The 17,026-nt window shown below is 35.0% G+C and overlaps 1 pseudogene; it reads right to left on the bottom strand.

Moving 5' to 3' along the window:
* Positions 1 to 15,869: 15,869 nt before the first annotated feature.
* LOC106977280 (NADH dehydrogenase [ubiquinone] 1 alpha subcomplex subunit 3-like) lies at positions 15,870 to 16,208 on the bottom strand (annotated as a pseudogene).
* Between the last annotated feature and the right edge of the window lie 818 nt (positions 16,209 to 17,026).

The following is a 17,026-nucleotide window of genomic DNA, read 5'->3' as shown; positions in this document are numbered from 1 at the left end:
AAGGTTAAATGCATAACTTTTCTTCTGAGTATGAGAATATGATTAGGCAAAGCAAAGGGGATTCTAAATTATGAGAGAAAAGAAATTGCAGAAGAACTGAATAGAAAAGCAGTTGTCATGGTAAATCGGAAAGACACAATGGAAGGAGAGTGCGAAGAGGTAAATTAGGACATCGTGAGATTAAACTCAGCAGTAGCAGAAAATTAGATCCAAACCTACTCATCTGCTGCTTGGAAACGGTAGCCAATTTAATTTTTTAAGTAAGAATCGCTTTTCTAAGCAAGATCAACAGTTGTAGATGTTGGTTACAGTTAGACTGTGTATTTCATCTATTTGTTAATAGTAATGCAAATTTTAGTTTGCATTATTTTACTTAATAAATTTTAAAGAAAGGCTTAAATTTTACTTAAAGGCTTAGTATATTTCAGTTATAATTTATATTGTCTTAATGGTAGCAAACCTAAACGATGTCTGGAAAAGTTGACAGAACACAGTGCAGAGTGTTCCTTCTAGGACAAATTGGCTTGCAGATGATGACACCAGCATCCAACAGTTTGGTAGTTATATGGTGTCATGGGATACAAGTGTCAAACCAGAGGGGTATATGAGGGTCCAAAAATAAGGGCCATTAGAAGCTAATAGTCTCTAGGAAATTGTGTGTAAGTAAGCATAAGCAATCTTTCATGCATTTCTTTAGCTATTTGGCAATGTGAGATATTGAAGGCAAAAGCAGAAAATAAAATGTAGGTTCTTATAAGCCTCAAAAAGCATCAGTGTCTGTGGGAGATTCTGGAGACATGACCTGTGGTCGGTTAGGCCGGCTGCAGCCCAGAGCAGACACGGCTTATCCTGGACAGGAAAAAAATAAAATCACCAGTGTCCTTGATTAAACTTTCTACTTTCCATCCCCAACTGTTGTTTCATTGTTTACCAGTATGTAGACCACTAAGGTCGACCAAAAATAGCACAGAAACTGCAACTTGTTGGCCCAGAGATCCAGCATGCGATCAAGGTTTTCCCAGATCAGGGGCAGCGAGAGGGACTTTAACTGAATTTCACTGCAATACATTTGAATTGCTCAGGACATACTTAGGAGCACCTTCATAGAAGTTGATGTCATTGGGGACATTTAAAGGGTCTACATTCTTTAATGTATGTGCCACTCAGCTGGTATAAGGATTATGCTATTGCATCACAGGTTTACATATGTATCTTCCAAACTATTAATTTGGGTACAATGTTTCTGTATAAAACTTAGTTGATATGTCTACCAGTTAGCAACTACCATGCCAGGTGAGATACATTAGATGTACTTCGCATACTTAAATTCTGATGAAGACTTTTGGTTTATTGGTCAATGAAATTATTCTTAGGAAAGAACTGACTTCCCACCATTGGGTGTAGGTATTTTAAACCTACTTTGGTGTGAAAAAGCAGAACTTTGAGTGTTTAATTAAATGCATTTAAAAAAATTACTGAATGACTCTCTTGAATTTTGATGGAGCTTGAAAAGTAGCATTGAATAATACAGACATAAAGTTTAAGAAGGTTAAAAATCATCATGCAGAAAGATTACAAAATTAGACTTGCCAAAAATATCTTTTTAATAATATCATATGAAAAAAATTTTATAGACCTAAAATTGCTTGTTTTTTTCCTTTAGAAGGACTAATCAAAATAGGAATAGTTTTCAAGTCAAGAATTTTCTTTTCTTAAGGACATTTTATCATATATCTGTCTTAAATTTCTTTAACAGTATATTATTTTTGCAGTGCCTATATATCTCAATTAATTACATCCAAATTCCTTTAATAGACATCTTTCTGAGTTCATAGGCAAGAAAATAGGAAGTGAGGACAAACTCTTTGCTTAATATCACAATGCCAGCTTACAAGTATATCAGTCATAAAGTCAGACCTATTTTAGTCAAGGGTAGGACTTTATGATCTCATCCTCTGATCGTTATTTTGAGAGTCTGCATTTAGCTGTTAACATAATAGATTTTGGTATACGGTCTGTGATAAACTGTCATAGGCTTTATTCAGATAAATGGAAATGTGTAGTGTTCCAGCTACGGGAATGGAAACAAAGTGGAAAAAGATCCTTCTTCCTATCATTCCAAAGTGCTTTGCCAAAGAATCTAACTGAATTTGAAACCCAGCAGCTCATAGAGATTCACTAAGGCATACAAGATTACCTTCAAAACACTGTCACTCTAGGTCGGGTTAGGAAAATAACCCCATTCCAATTAGTTCAATATGTGGAATAAACACACTAATAACCACAAATCTTATAAGATCAATATCCCCGAAAAGTGGTAAAGTAATCCGTGATTAAAATACTAGTTCCTACCTGTCCAGAGGTGGAAGAGTAGGCAAAAAGGGTACTACTAGAACCTGAAGTCTTCAGTTGGAAGAAGCTGAACCAACAGCGGGCACTCCCAGTGGGAGCTGTGTCCATGAATGGAAGGGCTGTTCATGGGGGATTCAAACCACCATGAAAATGTAGACAATGTGGGAGATTCAGCCCAAAACAGAAAGAGTGAGGGCATGAAATTCCTATTCTCCAGTGTCTTGCCAGCGCCTCTCATCTATCAAATCAAATTTCAAAGAGAATACACAAAGGTACCAGGCAAATGTAGTTTACAAGGCAGAATATATGGGGCAGAATAGGGGATGTACATAAATGGACATGAGATAGGCATTCTTCTGTATAATCTAAGACTCATGGTCCTTTGTGTAATAACTATTCACTGGTTGGAACTTAAGTTTTATGTGCAAGAATTATTTTAAGTAGTGTTTTGAGTAATCTATCAATTTTGATTGTTTGAATTACATTCCATACTTCAATAGTCAGAGAGAATGTTTTATGCTCTATCCACAGGTCACTGCATTATTGAGAGATAACCATGCAGTGTAAGTGTGGTTTGGTCAATTAGTGAATGATTGGTACTTCCAGTATAGGAGACCAATAAGTTATAGCCTCTGGTTTGGTCTCCAACCATCTTCCTAAAAATCTATGACCAGTATCAATGAAGGAGAGAGGGAATAAATAATACTGTAGACTAGGATTATGATGTGATAAGCTATTTATTAGAAAGGAAAGGAATTTTCAAAGCTCAAAATTTGGTAGATTAATATCAGAATAGGACCATGATATAGGGGTGTTGGGGATTTTGGAAAGGAAGGGATGACAGGAGAAAGGGTATGGAATTTAAGTTGAAAGACTACATCTGAAGTTGCTTTAAAAGCTTTGATTAAACAAGAGGCACTTCTCACATCAAGAAAGACATTAAGGGAAGTGAAAGGGAAAAAAGGCACTATTGTCTATTGTTAATTGCTTGTTTATTTTCTTTATAACTAAGAGACCATGCCTTATGGTGCACTTCCTATTTCACCCTGTTTATACAATATTTAAAGGAAACAAAATACATTTTAGTACCTTGTGATATATCAACATTTATTCCTATATATTCTGTGCTAATAAAGTTGCCCTTCTTTCTTCAAACAAGGACATGGAAACTAATATCTTTTTTCTTTGAATATGTAATGCCACAAAATTTCTTCTCAGCCTGTTCTCCTTCCCTGAAACCTGGGATACAGTCATGGAGTCTTCTCACATTAGGGAATGCCCATGCTTTACTTATCAAAGCTGTTCTCTGAAATTTCTAGGACTCTACTGTAATCCAATTGTCACTTCAATGCTTATTTAATTATTCTGTTTAGACCCAATAACTACTGACATTTAAATTGTGGCATGTGAAACTGACAGGTGAAAATAATGAGTTTGGAAAAGGCATTGTAATGGTGCAATCTGGTAGCTAATTTTGGGGAATAGAAAGAAGAAACTATTTCAAGGCATCTCAAATTAAAATCCACTTCCTAGAAAAAAGAATAATGCAACAGTGACCTCTGACCAGTATAGATTCACAAAATAAAGGCTCAAAATACAGGAAAGTTACCAGAAAATGGTGATGTCCTTTAGTCTTCTAGTAGTACGCAAGCTTTAACAAAAAAAGTTTGGCCTGAGTGAGAAGTAACAACAACAACAACAACAACAACAAAACACAAATTAGGTACTAAAAAAATAGGTGTTAAATGAATGAAAATATGTAATACGATTCAGGTCCACTTTTCACCTGCTGAAGTTTGATTAGTCTTTCTAAGCTAATTTCATCTTATCTTAATTCTTTTAATTCTTATAATTATCTATCAGTTGAATTTCCCCCACAGCACCACTCTACCCCAATAGATGCATCTGGTACAAACTTTTTTCCACCCAAAAGTAAAATCATTAAGTAGAGAGTTTCAGAAATTTCTTTTTGAGGAGAGAAGAAAATTAGAGGTCAGTATACAAGATTTTCAGCTACAATAAAAAGTTCAATTAACAGAAAATGATTCTTTACTAGTTTTAGCGTTCAGCCTAAAAATAAAAAACAAAACAAAAAACAAAAAACGAAAAAACAAACAAACAAACAAACAAAAAAACAAAAGACAATCTAAGCAGGCCTGTAATAAACAGATCCTACCGAGGCATATGTTTTGGAGAAAGATTGGATGTTGGCTGACATGATCTAACAACGGTGAGCTAGGGATTCTTTTTGCATGCTGTATTTGAAAATAACTTAGAAGATCAATTCTAAATTCATAGTTGAAGTCTGCATTTTATGTCCCATAATAAATTTTTTCACACGTAAAAAAGGAAGTAGATGAAGAAGATATCAAAGGAATATATGAATAAATGTTTTGGATTTTAGGAGAGTTAAAGTTAAAGGGAGTTAGTGAGAAACAACCCTTCAGAATCATGCTCAGCTCTGTGCAAAGGGCTTTAACTGGAACATAAATGAGTTAGAGTGAACTCCAGGAAGAGTGGCCAGGAGAATGCAAATACTCAAGATTGTGTTATATGCGGAATATTAAATAACTAGGTGCTTATATTCTTGAAGAAATAAATAGAGTGACACAGGAAAGACTTCTTCAAATTGTTAAGAAGGTGTCCTGCGGGAAAGGAAAAGATTTGTGTGAGACCCCAGAGTTCAGATCAAGGATGAGAGACTGAAAGTTCTAGAGTAACATTTCTGCCCAATAAAATGAAGAAAGCATATCAATAAAAACTACCAGAATTTAGAATGAATTTAGGGCATTGCGTAGGAAGAATATAAATAAATAATACTATATTTGGATGTGAAGAAAGAAACAGAGAACTGATGCTACGTAATTTGTAGGATTTCTTCATCTATTTTTCTATGAGATGACATAAGATTAAAAGACAGGGTAGAAAATTTTACCAAAGCTATTAAGTGTTGGACACTTTACATAAATGATTTTCAGACTGTGGGTTGTAATCTATTAGTAGGCATGAAGCCAATTTAGTGGGTTGGAACAGTATTGTAAAATGAATGAAATAGAATAGATAAAATAGGGTAAGTTTTACCTAAGAATGGTAAGCATTGCTTTGGGACACTTTGTTTGTTTGTTTGTTTGTTTTTAGTATGTGCATATGTACTCTGTCCTGACATAAAGATTTTTTTCTTTTTGTTTTTCCCACTATGGGCCATGTTCTAAAACTTTTGAAAACACTGTCTTAGACAATATCTCTGTATCTAATTTGTACAATTTTGATTGAATGGGATAATGAAATAACAGGAATATTCTTATGAACAAACGTTAAACTGCCTGATTTTTTTGTCAATCAATTAATTTTAATTACTTTATTTTATTTACCATTAGCATCATTTCATATCATTGGTCTTTTCCCACAGAGTTTCTCCTTGAAAGTTAACTGCAGTTTCTTTGAGATTTGATTGAGATCCTTTGAAATAGAGGAATATTTGGAGAGTAACATTTCAAGCCAGTACAGTTAAAACCCTCAGTGCTCGGGGCGCCTCGGTGGCGCAGTCGGTTAAGCGTCCGATGTCAGCCAGGTCACGATCTCACGGTCTGTGAGTTCGAGCCCCACGTCAGGCTCTGGGCTGATGGCTCGGAGCCTGGAGCCTGTTTCTGATTCTGTGTCTCCCTCTTTCTCTGCCCCTCCCCTGTTCATGCTCTGTCTCTCTCTGTCCCAAAAATAAATAAACGTTGAAAAAAAAATTAAAAAAAAAAAAAGAAAAAACCCTTCAGTGCTCATTTAACCTTGAGATTTAATACAGAACTAAATTAAGAAGAGTTGGTGGGAGAATGAACTTTAGAGTAAGGCATTCCCAGGTTCAAACATGACACTTACATATTTTATTTAATCTTGGACAAATTACTTCACTTTTCAGATCCCTGCCTTGCTGTATTTACATAATGAAGAAAAAAATTAAGAGTTTTATTTTTAGGGGCACCTGGGTGACTCAGTCAGTTAAGCATCTTACTTTGGCTCAGATCATGATCTCACAGTTTGTGAGTTCGAGCCCCATGTCGGGCTCTGTGCTGACAGCTCAGAGCCCTGGAGCCTGCTTCAGATTCTGTGTCTTCCTCTCTCTCTGTCCGTCCTCCACTTGCACGCTCTCTCTTTCCCTCTCAAAAATAAGTAAACCTTAATTAAAAAAAAAGAGTTTTATTTTTATGCCATGTCCCTTCCTTAAATTTAACTTCATAGGTGCCATTTAGGTGACAGAGAACACTAAAGCCATTGTCCTTTCTGATGGAGTCTTCAATTAAAAACAAAAAAAAAGGAAATGGAGTCAAAATGTCTGCCTTCTGCTTACTATGTAATGTTATGCCATCTCTTACTGAAGAAAGCATGTCATCTACTTAGGAAATCCTCTACTTCACATGGGCATTTGAAGGCAGAAGAAGGCCAAGTGGAAAGAGAACAAACAAGGAGGATTTTATTTCATAGAAAAAAAATTGAGTTAAAAGGACACTTGCCAAGAGTTTTATGACAGCAAACCAAGATAGGACCCCAGCTGGGAATTTGGGACAGAAGGATCTTTTAAGAATTAAGAGCATTATTTGTGTCATGTGTACTCAGATATCCTCAACTTAGTTTCAGGTGGCAACAAGCACGGGATATTTGGAAATTTAGCTCTGTGTCTTTTAAGTGCCTTAAGGATAATCCTTTAAGCGCTTAAGAAAGTCTCCCAAAGCAAATACTATTTTGTAATGACCCACTTTTTTTTTTTTTAAATTGATCACCAGATTATCCCTAAAGTAGTTGACATTATAGACTTTAAATGTAGAGCTAGCTACTACAATTTGTCTATAATAGGGCAGGGGCGCCTGGATGGCTCAGTCGGTTAAGCTTCTGACTTCGGCTCGGGTCATGATGTTGCAGTTTGTGAGTTGGAGCCCCGCATTAGGCTATGTGTTGACAGCTCAGAGCCTGGAGCTGCTTGGATTCTGTGTCTTCCTCTCTCTCTCTCTCTCTCTCTCTGCCCCTCCCCTGCTCACGCTCTCTCTCTGTCTCTCTCTCTCTCTCAAAAATAAATAAACATTAAAAAAATCTGTAATAGAGTAGATTGGATTAAGACATGTATACATAGTACACATGTGGTTTTATGTATACGTGTGTGTGTGTGTGTGTGTATACATATATGTGAGAGGGTGACTGTATTCAATAATAAGCTGGAGCCAATTCATACTGGCTGATAAGACTTTTTTTTAATTTTCCAGAATTTTCAAACTGATTGTTAAAAATTAAATTGCTTAGATACACACTTTATATTTCTAAGAGGTAACTCCTTAAAAACCTCCAACTTACCAGTTTCTATTATCTATACTCTCAAGGCTATGTTTTCTATTGTTTCAGTATATTATAAATAAAATACAATAGTATGCTACTGCACATTTTTCCTCAGTGTTCAGTGATATGCTGTTAATCTGGAATCAACATTGTTGGGAATATTTACACCACTGAAAATGGCAAACACTACAAATCAGGTTTTTTTTTTTTTTTTAGAAGGGTCTGTTATTACATAATTGCCCCATCATACTAATATATTTTGTCAATAGATTTCAAAAGCAATGGTGGCCTAACTATTTCAATTTCATTATTATGAAATTGCCCATCTGTGTCACATCAGGGACATGTGCCCCTTTAGATGGAAGGTCAGAAGACTATTCTAGGACAGCTGAAGGCCACAGTATATGGCACCCATTCCATTCCACTGCCTGAGAGCCACTGAAAGAAAGGCTGTACTTCCTTTGGGTAAGGCAAGAATAACCCAACAGACAAGAGACATCATGAATAATTCTTGAGGCAATTAATATAAAACATTTTTTTTATTTTGAAGCTATTAGGAGAAAATATTTTTGCCACGTATAGTAATCTATAAGGTTATTTCCTTTCCATTTTACTTTTTTTTTTATCAAAATAAACTTGTTTTTCTCAAGTTGAATAATTTACTCCTGCACAATTTCATCTGAGACTCAAATCAACATGTTGTAGGAGGCAGATTTCCATAAGATTGCCCCTGGATCATTGTTGATTTATGAAAATGCCTTTCCTTTTTCACTCCTCCACTCTTCACTACAAACTTTCACTGCAAACAATAACTTTGTTATTGTTATGCTGAATTTTAATGAAAATACCAATGTATGATGAAGTAAAAAAAAATCATGAACCAACAAGGGATACTATTGACAGCTTCATAACCAAGAACAGAACACATTGATTTTCATGCTAGCTCGAATTCCATTCCTGCATTAAAAGAAAGCTCATGTATGGGGGTTTCCTATCTACTGAGATAGTGTAAAAACTATATATTACAGAGATATGACAAGAAGTTAAGGTTTCCTTTTTTCTTTTTTTTTTTTTTTTCAAACTAAAGGGTCAAGATAGACAATGACTGTTATAGCTGTGGAAATAAGAGCCTGTGGCAAACTACCTGCTGTGTTCTCTGTGGATACAGCTTTTAATGCAATTCATTCTGCTATAACTTCTGTGAAAAAATACATATATAAAATCTTGAGGTAAAAAGAGATTTGCGAATCCATCTTGTTCAACTGCTGTATGTTGGCAGACATTTTTTTCCCCTAGTAGGTTGTATAGTCTATTCTCTCTTTGCAGATGCTATCATGACATGTCTGCTATAGAAGCAGACAGTTGAGAACTTCATATATACCTGATGTAAGTGTCTGTCAGGTTCATTTAAAGCTTCTCCATGGAAATGGAGGATAAGTGATAATAACTGCCTAAGAAACTCCCTACGTAAGAGGAAACTAATCAGTTCACACTGGAGTTTCCTTTCTGTATCCAGTAACGTTAAACTTCTGTAAGTTCATCCCCTTGCAGCTTTTATCATTTTTCTTGATACTTCCAAACCTTCACCCCAATTTATTTTAATCTAGGAGGTAAAATTTGTACTTCCTCCTTATTTAGTTCAATATAGGTTTTTTTTCCTTTTAGAAAGTTAAAACAGGTACATAGATATTTCTGATCTTCAGGTTAAATATTTTGTTTTAAATGCTTCAGTTACATATCTAACTCTACTTTTGACAAAATCAAATCATCAATAAGTCAGATTAATATAAAAATTAACCTGCAAAATGCCTGGATATGGAGAAAGACACTATACCACTGATTCTCTTCTCGCCTTCCTGTTTTATGTTATTGAATTTTTAAAAGTATAATTCCAACATTTTTTAAAAAAATTCAGGACAGTTAATTCTTTAGCAAGCATGTTTTTACTATAAATGGTGTACTATTTGTTAGCATAAGTTTACCAAACTCATGCCCAATAACTCCAAAACATGCTGTATAAAGTAACACTCACTATGTTTGAAAAGAGGTGGCATCAAATTTCATGTGATGTTTTTTCTATGTTTAAATAAGCCAGTATTTGTGGAAAACAAATTATGTACGATTAAATATTAAAATTATAAGCATTAGTGGTTTTCTCTTATGGTAGTTTGCCACAAAGTTGTCTTATTATATAGATAAGTAACAAAGAAAGAATCTGAAGACAGTACTCATCAAATGCTTTATAGACTCTGTCACTATAAAGCCAGATTATTTTGATCACACTCTACTGTGGGATATATCAGTAGGAGAGAATTTAAAATTTCAGTAAATACACTGAGAAATCGATTTACCACCTAATCTTGTCTCTCTGTACGTTATAGCAATAAAACATTTTTCAAAATGTGACAGGCACTCTAGTACTTGTCTTAGAAGTAGGAATTGTCAGTATAATAGTTATTTATGTTTATTAAGAATTAATGTACTTTGAAGAACTCTGGAAGAAATTACAGGTAGACTAGAAGTCTTTGTTTATCAATTATGAGATCCAGGGTCTTTATGAACATAATTTTCTCCAGACTGTTTTATTCTTTTCTTCACCAGTCCCATCTGCCACCTCAACATCATGTGGCTTTGCTACTGCAATCATGTTATATCATGCCTCAGTTCAACCAGTAGCAAAGGGGAAAGAATAAGAAAGAAAACAAATATTTATTTTGAGGAACCAATCAAAACTGTACCTGACATTTCCCGTTGATCAAAATGTGAAAATAAACATAGATAACCTGAGGGAAAAAAACAAAAAAAACAAACAGAGGGTATTTATTCTTACCAGCGAGTCAGCCATCATCACTTGCATTTAGCAGAGACTCAAAGACAGAAGGGGGATGAGAAAGCTTTATTGTGAATAAAAGAAAAGATTCAGGTATGATTGGATATTTTGCCTGGAGAAGTTGAGGCAATCCAGCTAGAAGTGATCATCTTATGTGACTGGTTTGGAGTATAGATTTCATTTTGTGTGACTGGCCCTGAGTTGGATGCTGGGTAAACAAGGCAGATAAGCCAGCAATTGTTGACTGAGTCCTGACTATTCTGGGCCAATTGCCACAGACTTTGTGGTTTGGCTTCCCAAGATGTTGCTGCAGATTTTGTGAGTCAAGTTCCAATGCCATACTGATCTGGTATTATCCATTTGTATATTGTCTCTCAATAAATTGGTCACATGGCAATCCTGATAAAAAGGATGTCAGACAATACAGCTTTTTCTCGTGGTGGCTGTTACCCAACTAAATTTCTATTTCTATGTCAAGTGAGAACTCCCACAGCTAGCACATCTGGACTGTGAAGTGTTTTTGCACATATTTGTTTGCTTGCGCAGACTACATTCAACCCTATCCTAAAGTAGATAATCTCCAAGTACCAAAAACTTATTAGTTACAATACAAAGTCTTGGATCTCTAGCTTATATGCAGGTCCATATATGATTCCCTTCTGATGGACGTGTGTACAAATTAAATGCATACCCAACACACAATACAATGGGTAGGTAGGAATAGAATATTTGCAATTCAAACTCCCATTAAGAGAATGAGAAACACTAAGTCTCACCAATGAATGAAATGATCAATTTCTGTAATGGGAAAATTGCTAAGACAACCCCCCCCCCCCATGCACACAAACATGCACACATATACACACACGAACTCCAGAAGTAAAATGAGTTTCTTGGATAGCCCATCTGGCTACCACTGATGATGTTTCCTGGGCAGTATGTCCTCAACCATTTTCTTCTGTAGTTTGTAAGTTAACCTAATGTGAGATTGTTCTCTGTGCATTATCTTCTCTGGCTACTCTGAAGTGGGCATTAAAAAGTATGACTTACTTGGGGCCAGTTTTCTTAACCTAATTTCTAAGTCTGTTTTGGGGTTCTCTTTGAGGTTATTTTAGGAGTCCAACATCACAGGCTTTCTCCAGCAAAACTAGTAGTATTTTTGGTTATGTAATTTCTTCAAAACTTTACTAGGTTCCTGTCTATTGGCCACTCTGGTAAATTCTGAGGCAATTGTATTTAGAAATCACTGAAAGTCTTAAATCTCTGGTCTTTCATTCACTAGACTCTTGCCCATCAGAGTCACTGAACTTAATCACATATAACTTGGGGCCATCTGAAACAATAGGTTTGAGTGGAAAGACAAAGACCTTTATTTCAAGTATGCTGCTTGTCTGGCTCCCATTATGTGGTAGAAAACAATTACTGGAGGATGCTTCAGAAAGGTTTAAGGGCACAATCTTATTTCTTGAGAACCATCTTTTATATTAGCTTCAGGTGAGGCTAAGATTTTTCCCACCCTTATAGACTTCAGTCATATTGGAATTTAAGCTATAGACAAAAGAGCATCCTTTCCAAAGTTCATTGCATAATATCTTGCATAATGCTTAGATTTAACTAAAAATCCATCCCTGTTTTATAGGATTTTTGTAAAAGTGGAACAAAAACATACATGTGCCCTAACATTCTTAATTTTTACCAATTATTTTCCCTAGAATTACAGTTCTCTATTGTTCTCTATTATAGTTCTCTATAATTCACTATTATAGTTCTCTATGTGGTTCTCTATGTGGTTTACCTTAGAAGACATTACAGGCTCTTCAGCAATCACTGGCTTTCAGAATGTGTCCTTGATGCCCAGTGTTCACCTGCTAAGCTATGCTACATATTTCAGATTTTACTATGTCAGCATTCCATTTTTAGGTACTAAATTCTATATTGGATAGGATATCATTTCACTTGGTAAAACGGAGAGTCAAAATTAACAATGATACAAGTAAATTAGACATTTATATCATTTTCATATACAAGTTGAATTTTTTGTTGTTGAATTTCCATGTTAGAATTCAACATGATCCTGGGCTCCCTCTTACTTGTTACTTTTCTGTTCTCAACATGTGACTTCATTTCATGGAGTGCGATAACCACTCCAGCCTTTGCTATCATTATATCCAGTTAGGAAGAGGAAAAGAAGGTGCTGGCCATGACACATCACATTAAGGCACAACTAGAAATTGCATACTGGCTAGATCTTGCTTATACGTTCATAGTTGGAAGAAAGGTAATATAGAAGATATAACCTTTATTCTGTCAGAAAAGTTTACTGTATGTAATCCAGAACTGTATAAAGAAGTTCATCAGGCAAAAAGAAAAGGATACTAGATGGGGACCAAGATGTACATGAAAGATTTGAGAGCACTAGAAATGATAAATATGTGTGCAATAATAATTTTTATAATATTCAATACTAATAATTTCTTCAAAGGATAACTGTGTGTTGAAAACAATAACAAAACAATAGGAATAATACATTGTGAGATATAAAATGCTTGTGAAAATAAAATCTATTACACTAATATCTCAGAGTATGGGAAGGGACTAAAAGAAGTATATTTTGTAAGGTCCTTACATTATATGTGAAATGATATGATATTATTTTATTGTAGATACTAACAAGTTAAATATGTATATAAAAACCTAAGAACAACCAAAAAATAATGAAATACGTAAAAAGGCAAAAATAAGATAAAATAAATAACATGATCAGCTATTACAGGAATAATCAACTAATACAAAAGCAGGAAAAGAAAGAAACATTGGATAAGTTTCCCATTTATATGAATTTTTGACTAAGGAAAGGCCCCAGGTAGCTTCAGAAGAGGTGGCTAAATCTCAATAGAAAGTCATTGTTTTTTTTAAATTTTTTTTAACGTTTATTTATTTTTGAGACAGAGACAGAGCATGAACGGGGGAGGGTCAGAGAGAGGGAGACACAGAATCCGAAACAGGCTCCAGGCTCTGAGCTGTCAGCACAGAGCCCAACGCGGGGCTTGAACTCATGGACAGCGAGATCATGACCTAAGCCGAAGTTGGCCGCTTAACTGACTGAGCCACCCAGGCGCCCCTAGAAAGTCATTGTTGAAGTGATGCAAATAACAAGTGTTTGTAAGTCAAGATGACCATGACAGATGTAAAGTGTGATTTCTAAAGAAGAGAGCTATAGAAGACTACTGTTTCTTGGGCTAAATAATTGGTTTAATCTGTGAAACACACATGACTAAGGAAAACTCTAAGCAGCACAGTTAAGGCTACAAAAACTGAAGACAGATTTCTGCTGCTTCCCACCACAAGAGAGATAGATATTTTATTTCAATTCTAGGCACAGTTATATGGCCATTACAATAAGAATCCAGTTTCTACAATGAATCATTCGCAATATCAAAGGTACAATCTAGTTATTAGGCATGTAGGGGGAAAAAGAAAATATATGACTCAAACAGAGGAGAAAGGACAGTTAATTTTGATAGACCTTGAGATGAATTAAATTTTAGAGTAATAGAAATAGTTATTAAGTGAATACTATAGCTATGATAAAAGATACTAAACACATTTTAATAAATGAGCAAATGGATTAGTTGAGTAGAAAATAGAAAATTTTAAAAAGAATCAAGAGAAAATTTTACACACACATTCAGACACACACACACACACACACACACACACACACACACCCTCCACAAATTAAAAACAAATACTAGATCAATGTAGCAGCAGATTAGAGTGATAGGAAGAAAAAGTCAGAAAATTTAAAGACAGAATTATGGAAATTATCCAACCTGGAAAACATGGAACAGATGAAGAAAAAGTATAACCAAAACTTTAGTGCCTGTGCAACAATATCAAAATGTCTATTACAATGTAAATTAAAACCCTAGAGTAAGAGGAGAGACATTTTGGGGATGACAAGGTATTTGAAGAGTTAGTGAGCAAAATTTTCAAATGTGCTAAAAGACATAAATTTATAGACATTCCATTCACACTGAAAAAAAAAGGAACAGCATTATGAATTACTAGTGACTTCATATTAGAAACAGGATAGACCTTAAAAGAGTGGAAAACAAATAGCAAGATGGTAATTATAACCCCAAACATATAAAAAGAATTACACCAAATTTAAGTGGACCAAACAGTCCAAATAAAGTGAGAGATTATCTACCTGTTTAAAAAATGCAATACTCAAATATACTGTTCACAAGAGATAAACTTTAAATATTGTTAAAAGCAAAATAATAGGATCACTTATGTAAAGCTAACATGTCTGAATTAATACCAAGCAAAATAAGATTAAGACAATGATTATTACCAATGGCAAAATGTTGTGCCACATTTAGTAAATTCATTAAAAAGGCATAACAAGGCCAGCGTGGATGAAACTAATAATTATATTCAAAATATATGATGCAGAAACTGGCAAATTCACAAACATATTTAGAGGTTTCACCAATCATTTTTCAGACGATTTAACACCATAAACCAATATAACCTAGCATATACTTATAACTAATAAATTTAAACACCATAAGCCACTATAACCTAGCACATACTTATAAAACACTATACTCAGAAAGGATGACATAAACATTTTTAAAGCATACATAGATTATTTAATAAGATAGACCATATGGAATGATAAAAAGATGTCTCAATAATTTAAAAGATTTGAAATTATACAGAGTATTGTCTCTGATTATAAGGAATTAAAATTGAAATCAATAAGTCAGAGAAAGACAAATACCATATGATTTCATTCATATGTGGAATTTAAGAAACAAAAAAGAAAAGGAGAAAGAGAGAGAGAGAGAGAGAGAGAGAGGCAAACCAAGAAACAGACCCTTAACTATAGAAAACAAACTAATGGTTACCAAAGCTAGGTAGGTGGGTGAAATAGGTGATGAGGATTAAGGAGTGCACTTGTGATGAGCACTGGGTGTTGGATAGAAGTGTTGATTCACTAAACTGTACACCTGAAACTAATAGCACACTGTGTGTTAACTAAAAAAATAAATAAATAAAAATAAGTAAAAAAAAATCAAAATCAGTAAAAAAATTTTGGAAAAATTCTAAACAGGTTGCAAATTAAGCAACTCACTTTTAAACCACTCATTAGTCAAAGAGAAAATCACAAGGACATTTAGACAATATTTCAAACTGAATGAGATTTTGAGATGTCATCAAAATATGCATGGACATATTCCTTCTATGTACTTATCAGCATTTAACATATCATACATTTTATTTATTGTGTTTATTTTTATTGGCTCTCTTTCCCTTGTAAATAATATTCTTTCTTGAGAGGAGGGGTCGCTTTTCACATTTAATTGGCCACAGGGGAGGAGGCCTCCTCCATATCACTGGAGGTGCTCTCAAATTTCTTTAGCCACCTCAAGCTTGAGACCTGGAGTTTCTGGGGGTGGCTCGGCACATAGGGCATGTTCCCGTCATCTCAGATGGGCACTGGATAGTTGTGGAGCATGGCCTGGTTGATCATAGTGGCGTATTTGGTGAAGGGGCTGAGGGTGGGCACAATTATAGTGAGGCCCCCAATGATGAAGGACATGACCAGCACCAGCTCCTTAGCCCAGGTATCCTTGAGGAAACTGGCCAGTCTCCCAAACATCTTTCACTCAGTGGTAGCCAAAAGTAATATTCTTGAATGCAGGTATCTTTTTTTCTCCCTTTATTCACTGCAGAACCTAGCACAATGACTGACACAGAATTGGTACTTAGCAAATGAGAGAACACTAAGACCCATTTATTATGTCACATGCTCAGTTTCACGGATTTAATTGGAAGGATTTTACTACGTTTATATTGTTCAAATGAATGAGCCTTAATAACTAACATTTATTGTCTACTGTTGATCAGGCACCACTCTAACCTCTTTGTATGTATATTTCAGTTTTTTAGTGAAAAGAACTTGATGTGAGAGGTACTATTATTATTATATTTGTTTGAAAACAAAAGTCACTGATAGAGTTTATAAATTGCCCAAGGTAAAGATACCAGGAATTATGGAACCAGGAATCCATCACAAATCATTTGACTTCAGAGTTCATGTACTTACCTGTGTTATTTATTGTATTATAACATAGCAGCTTAAATCAACAAGCATTTATTATTTCACAGTTCCTTTGAATCAGGAATCCAAGCACCACATAGAGATGCCTGTGATTCAGGATCTGTCATGAAGATACAATCAAGGTTTTGGCCAGTGTTGTGATTATCTCTGGGTGCCAGTGGGGGGGGATTCACTTCCAAGGTCATTCACTTGGCTGTTGGCTACCTTGAGATGGTCACTGGCATTTGGCCAGAAACGTCAGCTCCTTGGCACATGAGCCTCACCATAGGGCTATTTATAGCATGCTATCCTCTTTCTCCCAGAATAAGGGGCTCCTAGAGGAAGAGTGAGGCATAGTCTATTGGAAGTGGTCACAATCTTTTTCTAATTAGTCTTAGAAGTGACATCAATTT

The sequence above is a fragment of the Acinonyx jubatus genome, chromosome A3, assembly GCF_027475565.1.
Source record: "Acinonyx jubatus isolate Ajub_Pintada_27869175 chromosome A3, VMU_Ajub_asm_v1.0, whole genome shotgun sequence".
In the NCBI taxonomy this organism is placed as follows: domain Eukaryota; kingdom Metazoa; phylum Chordata; class Mammalia; order Carnivora; family Felidae; genus Acinonyx; species Acinonyx jubatus.
This window is presented reverse-complemented; position numbering and strand designations above follow the sequence as displayed.